General features: G+C 44.9%; 1 protein-coding gene across 11 annotated transcripts in view; it reads right to left on the reverse strand.

The window, feature by feature from the left end:
* Nucleotides 1-13,696, reverse strand: part of STAG1 (stromal antigen 1) — a 182,312-nt gene that overhangs the window by 162,729 nt on the left and 5,887 nt on the right. For 2 of the 11 annotated variants that reach the window (XM_040705999.2, XM_046898683.1), the window contains exon 1: nt 2,904-7,461. The exons of 8 other annotated variants lie outside the window; for them this stretch is intronic. The gene's annotated coding sequence lies outside the window, so the exon portion shown is untranslated. Of the gene's footprint in view, nt 1-2,895; nt 7,462-13,696 lie in introns of those variants that run through there. One more of the 11 variants, XM_046898681.1, reaches the window with a different exon arrangement.

Genomic DNA, 13,696 nt, shown 5'->3' on the forward strand with positions numbered 1-13,696 from the left:
ATGAAAGAGTAAATAGCGAAACTGTCCCCTCCCCAGACAACAGGAAAAAATCTAACAGTATTTTGCTCTTATGCAAGGATTTCTCTGTCAGTGCAGTAACTGCATGGTGTGGATTTGGAAAAGGCAAGCAGTTGTATTAAAAACAAAATTGCAAGGACAGCCATGAGCCATCCAAAATGATCCTAAATCTGATCAGCTGCCTCACAGCCATTTCTGAGGAGGTATCGATGCATTCTGCTGTTCCTTCTCCTGTCTTTTCAGAGAACCTACTTACTCTGTGTTAACCCGCTTTCAAGATTGCCTTCCACAATAAGAACACTATTAAGGTTTTCGGGAATCATGAACTTGAAAATCCTTGCTGCCATTCTGACTTGAGTTCTCTCTTTAGTGTTTGTCCAGCTGAGGCTGCTGTGCACTTACATGCATTCCTACTGTTTGTCTTTTCCAGCAGATTCATAAGCAGTGGAAACACCAACTCCTGCTTCTGCACGGACTGCTGTCTTGCAACTGCATGGATTCCCTAACATGCAACCATTTAAATCTTGTTGCTGCTTTCACTGGACACGGAGGGGCATGGGCATAGGAGCAGGATGGGAAAGTGAGATGATACTAACAGTGCCTTTAGCCTCACAAAAACCATGGGACATTTCTCCTTCTGACAACTGCCCCGTACCATTCTTTCAGATTCCATCGTAATTGGCCATTGTTTTCCAAAGAAGCATACAGCAATTCAGTCTCTCTAATGCATTTATGTAACATGTGATGTCTTGCTATAAAAATATGAGTTTTGCCCTATTTCAAAACAACTGAAGACCAAACATTAACAATATAAAAAAGCCATCTCAAACAGTGACACATCCAATTCCCCTGCTGTAACAGCACCACAGCACCTCCACTGCCGCTGCCCCCGTCCCCACTGCACACCGTCAGCTGCACTGCCTCCCTGCCATAGAAAACCAAACATAACACAGAAACACAGAAAAGCAAAGCATGATTCTTCAAAAAGTGATATCAAACTGCCTGTGTGGATATGCATAGACCAAGAAAAACCAAGAAATCCCCCAGGAAAAGTGGTTACAATACTTGTTTTTCCACCCAAGCAGTATATTACTTTAGGCTCCTCTGCTACCTTCCAAGTATTTGGAATACACGTGGATGACCAGATGTGTACTGAAGAGCTGTTTGAAAGGACCTGCTCTGTTTCTGAACGCTTTCACACTCCTTACTTGGAATGTCTGTTTTAATGTCTCCCAAAACCCAACAGAGACCCAAAGAACTATTCTGAATACTCCAGAGTTTTAGGAGCACAGGAGCTTATCACTTTGTCCTTCTGTGTTGTGAGCATTTCCTAATTTTAATGGAGGAGGAAACGGGTTCAGAAATGAAGGAAAGGAGATGCTACAAAGCTGTTTCCAGCTGACAAGTATTCTTCCTGTGGGTGCATCTCAGGAAGCGTTAGTTACTGGACCATAGTTTACAAAATAAATTGTGATAACCCTTCAAAATGTTTAAGGAGCACTTCACTACCTGAGCTGACATCAATCCAAAATATAACTGATAAATCTAAAGAACTGACAGCAAACACATCTGCTATCCAGGAAAGACTGGGTTATTTTTCTAAGTGCAGTTTGCTGGGTAATGTGTAACCTCACAGAACTCCGCTCCCTGATTGAGAAGCAGTCAGAAAGTCACAATAAATTTCTCAGTGATGAAAGAGGACGTGAAATATTGCCGAGGGAAGGAGTGTCTCCTAATAAAAGAACAAATAATAACGTATTATCCGATAAATGGAATTGTTCCTCCTGACGATAAGAGTTTAACCCACGTTTGTTTGCTTCCAATACCTGTGAGACCACTTCCCTACAAGCAAACAGCCGGATTTCCCCCTAGGAGAGCACAGCTCAATGTACAGGTTTGAGGAGACTCCCACTGCGCAGACAAACACTAAGAACCTCGGGCAGCTGTGCATGCAGAGAACACCTCAGCCTGTTCTACTCAGCACAGCTACCTTCAGACATTGCCCAGCTGACCCCCCGTATCCCAGACGTTCAGAACTGTTATGCTGTTCAAATAGAACTCTGATTGATAAGTGGCTTTTAAGAAATCATAAAGTAAGCTCAGAGAAAAGGAAGTTCTTTATGGCTTCCCTGATAACATGTAAAGCACTGCTATGCACAGACGACGATAATGCAGATAATTTAATAAATGATTACACAGATGCAGTAAGAGCCAGCTTTCTGCTCTGGTACAAGTTGTTTTTGTCTTCTGAATGGGCTGGCAGCAGCATCACTGCCAAAGAAAAAGCTTCATTAAAAAGAACCCCACCTTTCACATACTAATACTCACACTCTATCTCAATCTGAGTCCGTTCTGAAAAATCATGAATTACTCTATTGATTCCATTCCTCCTAAGAGAAGCATTAAATGGCACATCAGTGCAATCCTGCACACACACACATACACAGTGCTCTCAGAGCTCTAGGTACTTTTGGTGGGGAATCTGAGTAGTGAAGGCAATAACCATTCACTTTACACAGCTACATGTAACAACAAAAGGCACTTCCCTGTAATTTGAGGGAAAGCCAACTAAATTAATATTCTTATTTTTTCAAAAATACTTCTCGAGGAAAATGCAGTGAGTACTTAAGAGTGACTGAGAGCAAATTACAACATTTCCAGTATTATTTGTCCAAGGACAAACAAAACATTTATTTTCCTGCTTCGGATTTCAACAAGAGCAAATGGAGTGCTCAAACTCCATTAGGGAACACACATTAACAGTGAGCTAGAACAGCTCCGAATTTGATACAGGACTTTATTATTGGAAAAAGGCAGCAATGCTTATACAAAGGACCCAGCTAAATGTGGCTACTGCCTCAGCCTCACACTACCAACCTGCTTACCCATCGGTGTCTCCTGCCGCAGCCCCAGTTCTGAATGGTACATGCACGTGCTACAGGAAAAGCACCCGCATGTTCAGCAGGAAGGGGCACATCCTGGTAAGAAGTAAATGAAAAATCCTGATTACAATCAGTGGAATACTGAAAAGCAGCTAAGAAAAGAAGCTGGTGGTAAATCTGAAAGGCGTTCTGCTTATCTCTTTCAACTGATCACCACACAAAAGACACTGCAAGGAGTAAATGGCTCCTTCGATGGCTCAAAAGCAGTTATGAAATAATTTCTGGAAAACTGTACTTCCAGGTGATATGATGCAACTCAGTAATCAAAACAACCCGCTACAGGACCTGAGCTTTTGAAGCAATTGTAAAGCTAGGGAACTTCTGGCCGGCTTTCCTTGTTTCCCTGGGGCTGCTCAGCTACTGCTGGGGCTCATCCAAGGCTCCACAGGTTGATCGGAGTGGGGATATCCTGGACCTTATCCTGCTCAGCTGAGCAGTTTCAGGCACCAGAAGGGACCCCTGGAGACAGCTCCTACCAACAGTGAGCTGCTCTTCACTTCCTGCAAGGAGCTGCCATTACCTCGGCAGCAGCAAGCTGACAGCTACAGCAAGGAGGGCTCCAGAGCAGGGTGCCAAAAAGCTTTCATCAGCTGAAGACAAGGAAGCTGCTTGATTAGGCAGAAAAGTGTAGGTTTTCTGTGATCCCAGCAGCTCTACACCAGAAAAATCTCAAAAGATACATAACAGACAATAATTTAGTTTTAATCCCCCGTCAACAGACTACACAATTAAACAAACATACCAAGGATTATCCTTTCCAGTTTTAGCAAGGACAAGAGAACATCACTGACTGCACCATGCATGAGGCCAGCCCAGTTCCATGTTTCACAGCTATTTAACTGAGTCCAATGGAGACATGAACAAGGATTTCAAAGCAGATTCTCCTTTTGCACTTACTCTCATGGGTTGCAGCAGGGTTTTTCCTCATTCAACTGTAATGGATGTTATAAATTAAAATAGGGTCCTTATTTAGTGCTCAGAGCTTTTATAAACTTCCAGATTTTATTGGGGCCATTTTAACATTTGGCTCATTAAAAAAAATTCTGCTTAATATTCTGAATGTGAGTACTGTGCCACTGCAGGCTTTTCCAATACTAGAACAGCTTTTTAACATTGCAGATGTGACAGGTTCTCCCATTTAATGCTGTTGAGCTCACCTCCCCACTTCATTACACAGCTCGCGTTCAATACCATCCAAATTGCTCGTGGCCCTTTTCATCATTCATTAATTACGCAGTTCAAGTCCAATACTGCTCTAATCAATTCTGTGTCTGTGGCTGGGAGAAACGACAAGAGGAATCTCACCTTTTATTCTTTAACTCAGCAGTGTCTTTTCTACCATTAGAACATTCTTCCTTTGCTTTCTAAATAATGTTTTTCAACATGGATGTACTTCAAGATGCATTTGTAAAATCTCTAACACAACACGTTATGGATGGAACCAACACCTCCGCGCACTTCCAGACATGAGCAGCCATCACAGCCTGCCCACTGGGCTCCTGCTGCCTGCGAGAGGCAACCAGAGAAAGGTGTGCTTTCAAAGCTGGGCAACTCTACAGCCATTTCTATCACTGATTTTTAGATTTCGCAAAAATGTTCCTATAGGGGCTCCTGATGCTGTTGAAGAGACAAACTGCAACAAACCACCTTTTGGAATGAACCCCTTTAGATTAATTGCTCCTCCTGTGCAAGGCACCTCCTTACCTGCAGGGTAAAACCTGGCTTTGCTCTGTGCTCAGAGCCACTGGCCACTGTTTTAAGATACGTATGTTGAAAACAGCACACCTTCCTAAGCACTGGCAACTCCTCAATATCAGATTCCCATAGAATTTGGAGTTAACTGCCCATTTGTGGAAAAAAAAATCACCACAATTACTTACTAGATTTTACAACCTTTGAGCTTTCCATGTGTTTTTTGTTTTTTTTTTTTCCTCCTCTTGGTACCTTTTCAGTAAAAAAAAAAAAAAAAAAAAAAAAAAAAGGTATGAAATTGACTTCTAAATTTTCTTATTTTTGGCACGTATCATGCAAAACCAGCACTGGATTCACACAGAAGAGTACCAGCAGCAGATCTGACACGATGTGCCATCTCAGCACGGTACCTGCCTCCTCCGGGGCACACAAACCATTCCCATGTGGCTGCAATCCTTCCTTCCTCAATTTGGTCTGTTTCACTGACACATCCAACTAGTTTTCTCACTGGTTTTACACCACAAATTGGTAACATGTAGCACACAGCACTGAATTCAAATAAGTTCCATTTTCCCTGCCCTGCAGCGTGGTTGCTTATGTCTTCCACCTGCGTTTGGTCTCAGACAGAGCCCGAGCTCAAGCCCTCCTGGTGACACAACTCGTATTACACCAGCTAACAAACAGACGACTGCTCAAGAAAGAGCACCCTAATATGACAGACTTTGCATGCATTTCTATCACGTTCACTAGTTCACATCAAAGCCATGCAATTAAGTTGCCACTCTCCTTCAGTAAGACTGAGCAGCCTTCCCCGCTTGCAGACAATGCAGTCAGTCACCACAGGGACATGGACTGCCCAAAGATCAATACTTTCAAAAGCCTGTCTCTGTGTGACAGAACTGCAGCTTTTAATGAAAAATCCATTTTAATGCCAACCATCCCAACAACGCCAGCAAAGCCCAGCAGTGCTGAGCACCCAGCCCTCCTTCTGCAGCCACAATTCAGGCACTTCTTCAACACTTCAGTCCTCATGCTTTATTCAGAAGTTAAATGCAGTCAGTACAGCCGTCTTCCACTTCTGGGTACACAGGTCAGATCAAGAGAAAGCCAAACAAGACAGTTATTAGTTACATCAACACTTCCCATGCTGCAGCTACAAGCACCTGACCAGCATTCCGAGAGCACAGCTAAGGAACTCGTGTTTTAAGCTTAACAAGTGCCAATACCAACAGGTACAAAAGCCTTTCCCATCAGTTTTTGGTTATTCCACATAGGAGGGAGAGCAGGGAGGCATTAAACCAGCGAGCACCATGCTGCAGCTGGAGCACCCGTGTGTTCTATGAAGCCAGAGGATACTTGAACATGAAAACACAATTTTGGCATACACACTTGAAGAAGGGTGTCGTGTTAAGTAGGTTCTGACCTCCCTCACACAACAGGAGAATCACCTGGGAGAAGGGGATCAGTAGATAAATTGCCAAAGGAGGAAAAGCCCAGAATGTAATTCACCAGAATAAGGAGAACGTGAACGTGCTGTACAGCACAGCCTTCTGCTAGGGGAGTTTTAAACACTTTTTATTTGTACGTGAACATTTAAAAGGATGTTAATTATTGACTGTTCTCTAACACGATATTCATTTTTCACCTACCTGCCAATGCCCAGACTTGCTAAAATTAGGCTGCCTTACAAGAAGATGGAGGAGATGATGATCGCTATGGTAAATTTCGGCTTGCAAGTATAAAATGGTTTCCTGAAATCAACACACTGTTGTCATGACAGGCCCAAGGTAATACCAAAAGGAACATCTGAAGTCTGTGATTGCTTTTCTGAGCAGAGTACTCATACCTTCATTGAACAGCCCACCCCAGGTCACAGGGGAAAACGGATCCTTCAGGTCAGACAGTGCCAGCTCAGACAGGACTCATGGGCACAGCAGCTGGTTGGCCCGCTGGTCACATTCTTGCTCCTCACACCAAAACATCCACTTCTCTGCTGCCAAAGGCAAGAAGTTCTGATTCAGGCTGCTATACCCCATGCTTAGTGCTCCAGCTCCTGCTTCCAGCCAGCTGCTGTTCCACCCCATTCTAGGGGTGGAATTCTTTCTTTTTCTTAAACATCTGCCTTTCCAATGAGGAGGAGCTACAAATTAGGGACACACAGCACAAGCTTTTGTCTTTCCTTCTTTTTTTTTTTTTTTTTTTTTTTCTGAAGGTGGGGGGCTTTACAACTATTAGAACTGACTTACTAATCAATAGACTCACCAAGCCTATTGACTGATGGCTCAAACGCAGCCAATGTGAAAACCCTCTGGAGGGGCAGGAAACAGTTCTGGAGATTGAACAGGGAACAGATTCTCCCAGATCTTCTGAAGTCGAAACAGAACAGAGCAGAAGATAAACGGGCAGTGGAACTGTGCTCTGTGTTCATGAAGGCAGAGCAAAAGACGAATGGCTTTTGAAGCAAAGACTTGAAGCTCAGGCACAATGTAACATATGACTGTCACGAAGTCAGAGGGCATCTGACTTCTTTTTAGCCTTGGATAACTGAGAGCTCTGAGAAGGGAAAGTAAACAAGAGATTGATGAATCTTCTCAACTGTCCTTCTAACTATCTATGAAATATATTGCAAGGTAAGTGACATAATATGAGTTGCATTTTAGAAGAATAAAGTACTGCTGGCCTCCGAGTCACAGCAATAGAGGAGAAATTCATATTCTCAGGAGAACAGCCAGGTGAGTGGAGAAGCTGTTTGCTCCTGTACTATTTGCTGCTGCACCTAGGAAGGTGCTCAGCTACAGAGCAAAGCCCCACTGTGCTGAGAGCCACAGCACAGGAGCAAAATGCCAGCTGCTTCCTACCTCCAGACAAACCTCAGCATTGCAATTATTATACATGAGACCACAAACTGCTCTTTAACTCGCAGACGTACCTGTCTTTCTGCATGCCTTTACTGACAACCACCACCAAACACGCAGCAGAGCAGAACACAGCTAATGCTGCTGGGAGCTGTGGGGTAACAAAGAGCACAGGGGGGAAAGGAAGCTGCTTCAATCACTGTCACCATGCATTTTTCACTACTGAAAGAGTTGTTCATCTGCTGTCAATCCAACTGCTGAGGAATTCCAAGTTCACCCAGAAAAGCAGAACAGCTGCGGCGGCTGGTGATGATTCTGCATATGCAGTTGGGGTCACAACAGCCAAGGGAACCTACAACACCCATCCCTGTTACATGAGAGCTGCACAGAGGCTGCTTCCCCACCGCAGCCCAGGCCTGCAGCAGCCTCGCAGTGCTCCAGGGGAGGGATGGGGCTGATCCGTCAGAGGCCGACACTCGAGGTGACAGGAGGGCAGCAAAGGTGACAGCACAGATTGTCGCCCAGTGAGAGAAAGAGGTGGGAAAACGTCAATCCAGAACAAAAATACACTACAAAACCAATGGCACGGTCATCAATATCAATCTACAACATGAACAAAAGCCAGGAAAGCCTAAAAAACACGTAACAGTATCATTGTAAGTTCAATTTTTCACCCCGTTTCTATCAGTAGCCCAAAGAAGATGTTGCTTGTAAACACATTAAGAGACCATATCAAAATAAACAAAAAAGGAATGAAACCTAAGAATCAGCTCATCCCACATGTAGTATTGCACAGTACCAGTTCCAAACTGTGCCCCAACTAATTCATTTAGGACTACACATGGATAGGAAACAAATAGTGTTATTTGAAGAAGCTGGGATCCAAATAGTTATATAATAAGTCTTGCTAATTAAGACATAATTGAAAGATTGGGTTCAAGGCTCAAACAAACCCACTGGTGCAAAATCAGGCCTCCAGTGTGAGACAAAAGCTGCACACACAGTCAGTGCTGGAAGGCAGCTGTTACCTACACACCTTTTAGAGGAAGATGTTAGAACCAGAGCCTACTTTGCCATTAAATGTTTCCATTAAAATCCCTTCTACACTTTTTTTGTGCGATTTTTGTCACTTTCTTTCCCATTTTTTTTCTATTTTTCTAAATCTCCTGTTAAGGTGCTTCTATTCTTTTACCACAATAAATAAATCCTCCTTCTGTATTGTCAGAGGTAGTCATAAGGATTTGTACCACTTTACAGTAACAAAGAAAAGAGCATTTGAAATCAAAGGATGTGGAGATGTGACGCTTCACGTGTGCTTTCAGCAGCTTAACTCTGAGCAAACAAGGCAGCCTCTCTTCACCACTCCTCATGAATATTGAAGGCTGCAGCTCATCAAATGGCAACAGACAACTGCATTGGGCAGCAGCATCCAGATGGAAGGTCCTCATTCTCCCAGACAAGAGCAAGCAAGAAAGCCACAGCTCCTGAGCAATCAACCACGGCCAGGCAAGAAGCCAGATAAACATGGTGCTGTGCCTCCTGCTAACCATGCAGGGGCAGCTGCTTCTGCAGAGGGACGGGCATCCATTTGTCTCGGTAACAAGTTTCCCTGCAGGTTCCCATCCTGTCCCTCTCGTTCCCCACGTGGGAGCAGGACAAGCACACCTTTCTGAGCAGCAAAACCAGCAGTGACCCAGGCATGCCACCGAGCACAGGCAAAGGCAGAACCTCTAGCACTGCCAAAGCCTTGTCTGAGATGTGCACAAGAGAAGCACCTCTGAGCCATGCAGCCTTGTGCAGAGCTCTCTGAAACACATCAGCACAGAGCAATCCACTGGCACCAGCACACCGCCAGCATCACAGCACGGTGCCCAGGAAGCAGGATAGGAACTGATGGGGGAAAGTCTGCACAGCAGTGAGCGGGGTCAGGAAGCACGAGAGCAAGATCTGTGAGGAAACACTGGAAACTGGGACATAAGACACATGATTTGCGTTACAGATCAAGGGAGAAAATGGTACATCAAAACAGCTGGGTGTGGCCAAGTCAGGTTACTGCAAAATTTGTCAGTTACACAGCAGGAAAATCAAACAAAAAAGCAGCGAGAACATAAAGCACTGCAATAATCTGCTTAGGAACTGCAGTGGAATTCCCAGCAATTAAGAGATTAGACAAGCACCTGTCAAGAACATGGTAAATGACCTTCCCCCGAGACAGAACAAGAGACTAACTCAAGGTCTCTCCTTTTCTGCTGTGTTCAGCACTGTCCCGGAACAAAGAATGCCCAGACAGAGCCAGGAAGTAACAGTAAAGAATCACCCCACGCAACTCCTTCTTACAATAAGGGCACGAGATCTCAGGATGCTACAGTTTTCATATCTCTTAGCAGCCATAAGTGCAGCTATGTGGCTGGAAATGCCAGCAACAAAATCAGTGAAAATATCAAAAAACAGAATAGCCAGACATAAGCACATTTTAATAGTCTCCACAATAATAGTTCTCATTAAATAAAACTTCAGCGGTAAAAATCTGTACAGAATATCTTCCCTCAGTGGAGCATGCCCTGGTTAGAGGACAGACTGTCTGAGTCATAAATTTCTGCAATTCTTCGAAAGCAAACTGAGGCTTTTAAAGAAGCAACTGCAAGACAAAACAGGAGCCCAGCTCTCTGCTTGCAAGGAAGCTGCTAGAGGACAGCAAAACCAATGTTACATTAAGCCCTTAACCACCTCAACATCCTAAGTCAGGAGTCTTCAAGAAAACATACTGCAAAGCTAAAACAGGAAAATCATAGGATCACAGAATGGCCTGGGTTGAAATAGACCACAATGATCATCTGGTTTCAACCCCCTGCTATGTGCAGGGCCGCCAACCAGCAGACCAGGCTGCCCAGAGCCACATCCAGCCTGGCCTTGAATGCCTCCAGGGATGGGGCATCCACAGCCTCCTTGGGCAACCTGTTCAGTGCATCACCACCCTCCGGGGGAAAAACTTCCTCCTAATATCCAACCTAAACCTCTCCTGTCTCAGTTTAAGACCATTCCCCCTTGTCCTGTCAAGAAAATTGTGATGAAGTAGAGTGTCAAGCAAGAGGCTGTAAAGAAAAGAACGTGGGGAAGGCAGGGTGAGCTCCTGGGTGATTTTTCTCATCACATTTAATCAGGATATTTAGATTGAAAGAAAAAAAGCAGCATTAGAGCCACTGGGCTCCAGCACCGAGTGCGCTGCCAGCCACCAACAGACAGCATCACCCAGCTGCTCCCCAGCCCATCAACCTCTCGCCTGCCATAACATTCAGCACAGCAAAATGGACAAGTTCCTCACGCAGATGCTTCTGTTTGCCTTTAAGCGCACTCTGAAGCACTAACAGCGCAGTTAGTTCTCAGCAAGGCTACAAGCTGTTTGCGTTGCCCTTCCCATTCCACTTCAACACCACACTCTACCCGCGCACAGCAGCACCCTGCTGGCTGTGCTCACTGTGCCGTGCTGCTGTTAGCTCAAGTTCCTCCTCAGCCAAAATAAATGTTCTCTCCCAAACAAAGTCAGGAAGAACATTTGTTGGCTATCTGTGTTCGCAGTAACTTGCATGCTTTGGAAGCAACATGAATGCAGCACATTCAGTGCAACACTCAGTGACAGCAGATAAAGAACTCAGAGCCTTGCTTCCCAGCCCTGGAAGTTATGTTTAAGATAGTCTGGTGCTCAGGGGATGCCTTGTGTTTACACCACAACAGACTGGTGTCTGTCATAGCCCCATCCTTCCTGACAAAATTGGAAGGATACAGCGTAGGTTACTCTCAGCGAGGCAGATGCAATCTGTTCCTTCTGTAAAAGCTGCACAATGATGAAATCTGCTAAGTGCAGATCCGCCCTGCAGAACCTATCTCATGGCCTCTGCCAAGCTGGCATTCACTATTTTGCAGATGCTTATACACCGGTCACTTCAGGGGTAGCAACATGCAGCTATCACATGAAAGTCACAGAATGGGGCAGCTCCAGCTCTTGGCTCTGAAACAGAAAAACTCAGCAGAATTTTCCCACAGAAATACTAAGGGAAAAAAAAGTGGCAAAAAAAAAAAAAAAGCCTTTATCTCATATTCAGGAATTAATTTGAATAATTTTTGCTGTAATATAATCAGCCTGCAGCTCTGAGTTTGATTCAGGAATGTGCAGTGCAAGGTGTGTGTGCCAGAGGCACATGATGCAGGGAGTAGGGTGCAACCCCATTGCCTGCTGTGGCCACATGACAGATGGCAGCAGAGGGGCAGTCCGACAGAACAGCAGCTGACATAGAAGTATGGATGCAGCAAAGGGGTAGGACTGAATTCCTCCATGCAGAAAAACTGGCACCCAGTGACATTCATCAGTGCTTGCTGAACACTGATGGAGACCAAACAGTGGGTGTAGCACAGCGAGGTGGTGGCTGGTGTGTTTCAGCAGTGGCAACAGCAGTCATTTCCACTGGTGCAGATGCTTACGAGCATGGCATGCAGGCTCATTTTCATCCCCGCTGAAAATGCAGAGCTAGCAGTGGTGACTGCTGGAAAACAGCAAATTCCCAGCTACAAAACACTATCAAACAGTGTTATTGTGCTCTTTGTGGCTGTCGTAGTTTCTACGGATATAAATAGGAGGTATTACTTTCAGAGCAACCTGTATATATTCCCACATTCTCCAATTATGCATTTGTTCCTCTGCAGATTCCATAAGCTCTCCCTGTGTCACACACACACACTCATCTCTCCCAGCAGCAGTGAACCTGGTCATACATTCACAAATCAAACCACCTGTGCCTTGTAACACCAAGCAAACGCTCTGTGTGCTATTCAGCAGTCTGCAAGTGAAGAGATCAGAAGTGGGGAACTACAGATCAGTTCCAACTGTCCCATGCACTGAATGCTTTTTGTGATTACAGCCACAGAGTCATTATCTCGTGTCAGGAGCTTGAATGCAAACAGGACTTACAAAGGAACAACACGTTGCCTTCAGGACAAAGGCAGATACGATGGTTAAACTGCAGATGTGGGTGTTATCAAAGCATGACTTTAGGTCAAGGAAGTTGTTTGAGAGAGACGCAACAAAGGAGCTGTCTGCCAGAAACATTTATGAGCAAGGAAGAGTTGAAAGGGTTATTCTCAGCTGTCCATTTTACAATAACATCAACCACATCAGGGACACAACCGAGCAGTGCCTCAGAATCTAGTACAGAAAATGCAGGTGGTGTATCCTGGCATTATTTGGGCAGAGGCTCCGAGCTCTGCACAGAGGCTGCGGACACGTCCAGGCACAGGCCTGGCAGTCCCCATGGATGGAGCCCTGGCAAAAGTCTCAGAGAAAATACTCTGCAGGTTCTAACAGGATACACCTACAAGCTTTAGCAGCTTCATAAAAACTCATTTGCCTAGAGAAAACGAAGTGAAGTAATGGCATCTACAACTGATAGTCATTTGAGTTGCTGTAAATGGGATGGTTTTGCTTCCTTGGTTTCTCACTCCTCACTGACATCCTTGTGTCTTCACACCGGACATCCCACCTGGTCACTGACAGACCAAATCCACAAACAGTAATGAGAAACAGGAAAGTACGGCGTACCAAAGAGCGGTTTGTTTTACCAGCTTTAATGGCTGTGGCAGTAACAAACATCTCAACTCAAAGACGAGGAGTTCCCAATTCAACAGTCAGTCCAGCACACACGGATGTGCACACAGCAGCCACCCACCAGGGTTCCATTCCACAATGCCAGTGCTCTGCCCTTCAATGTACCGACAGAAAGGCATGGACACGTTCCTTGGCAAAGTGTAAGACACAGCTTTAGCATTCTATTGGGAAGAAAAATATGTATTACAGTATGATGCTGAAATACACATTTAAAAATGCCAGGAGCAGGGCATTTTGTTTCCATTCCTCCCCTGGCAGCACTGGTAACACGGTTCCACTTGAACTCTGGGATGTTTGATAAGACCTGACTGCAAGTTCTCACTGTCATCCAGCGTAAGGACAGCACCGTCAGAATGTACACTGGCTGCTTTTACTGAGATACAACATGCAGCATCTCTCCTGGCCAGGGTCTGAACACATCCAGCACCTTGTACAAGAGCTCAGTAATGAGCATTCAAAATCACCTACAACGCATTTTGAGAAAAAGGAAATTTCAGCTCTGCCTTCACTGCTTTGTCAAAGAAAGCTGTTCC

Source organism: Gallus gallus, chromosome 9, assembly GCF_016699485.2.
Source record: "Gallus gallus isolate bGalGal1 chromosome 9, bGalGal1.mat.broiler.GRCg7b, whole genome shotgun sequence".
Lineage (NCBI taxonomy): Eukaryota > Metazoa > Chordata > Aves > Galliformes > Phasianidae > Gallus > Gallus gallus.